We start from the raw sequence: 1,370 nt of genomic DNA, 5'->3' as shown, positions 1-1,370 counted from the left end.
CCAAGACTAGAAGTACTCTGGTTAGCAATCCAAAGGGTTTAAATATGAATGCAAGCCATGAGAACAGTAACAACAACAAAAATAGAACAATCTTTTTTCTCAATAATAGGCCAGTCGCTAGAAGGTACCATTCTGTGAAGACATTATTTTGAAGCCCTAGTCAAAGGAGCCTGTTAAATTTGCCACTGGGTTTCTACTTCATGCATGGAGAACCTTATGAAAAGCAGTCCTGACACAACAGAATGACATTTGCAGAATGTAATACTGGAGTGAGAGAACCAAGGTTGATGGCTACAATCACATTCTTGTGTATTAAACTGTTACATCTTAATTATTCATTCAGTTCATTGGTCCAATATCATAAAAATAGAGAACGGCATCCTGAATTTTATCTCATTCCATGTTCAGAGATAAACGGCTTAACCATTCTTCTCATTATTTTCTGGAGGCAAGTCCTTGTTTACAGTCTGATGGCAATCACGTGCTGGTAGTTTCCAAAGCTACTGTATGAAGAGGATGCTGAGGGCCACCACTATACAGCATATGGTGAAGCAAGGACTCTTGTGTTCACCAATTCGGGCACACTTCCAAAATATTCCCAATAGTCCAGTTTTATTTCTGTTCAGGACATGGGTGCCAGGTATTGGATATAAGCACAAGTACATATAAGCAGCAAGATTACAGTCAATAGACTCTGAAAATTGAAAATGGCAGACTATGAGTTCATAGTGGGCTACATAAACATCCATTATGCAGTTCTCAGTCATTCCCTAGGACTGTCCAGTGACAGACGGACAGATGACAACAATGCCATTCTCCACATAAGCATCAAGTGAGATGAAGGGGATGCAGACCCAGGATCTTTCACTAACTAATTCACCTGACAACTAGTTCTCTAGGGTGGTCTTGTTTCCCAAGAAATATGCAAAAATGGGTCATCAGGAAGAACTAAAGCCTCCTACTGCTGAAGAGGTGATCTGGATAATAATTGATATTCTATATCTACCTGTGCCTTTTACCCATTTGGCTGGTTCAGCCACCTCAACTATCATTCCTGCTTGGGAAATTCTGATATGAGCTATTCTTTTGAAGATTTAGGTAATAAACATGAAAAGAAAGCATTGGACAGGGGTTCATGATCAATATCAATATCTAGATGGAAAAAAATGGGGAGGTTAGAACAAGATTGGAAATTCTTCAATTTATGTGTTTTTGATCTAGGATTTTTTTAAGTAAGAAAGTTAAAATTAGAGATTTGTTTTTTAGTATTTTTGTTTTGGGTTTTTCTTGTTCATTTGTTTGTTCATTTGTCTGTTTGCTTGCTTGTATCATTTGGTTTCTGAGATAAGATAGCCCAGGCTGGCCTTGAA

At 38.0% G+C, this 1,370-nt stretch overlaps 1 pseudogene; it reads right to left on the bottom strand.

Moving 5' to 3' along the window:
* Positions 1-500: 500 nt before the first annotated feature.
* On the bottom strand, positions 501-1,052 carry Gm30584 (annotated as a pseudogene).
* Between the last annotated feature and the right edge of the window lie 318 nt (positions 1,053-1,370).

This window comes from Mus musculus, chromosome 14 (assembly GCF_000001635.26).
Source record: "Mus musculus strain C57BL/6J chromosome 14, GRCm38.p6 C57BL/6J".
Classification (NCBI taxonomy): Eukaryota; Metazoa; Chordata; class Mammalia; order Rodentia; family Muridae; genus Mus; species Mus musculus.
The sequence above is the reverse complement of the archived record's forward strand: the minus strand, read 5'-3'. Positions and strand labels throughout refer to the sequence as shown.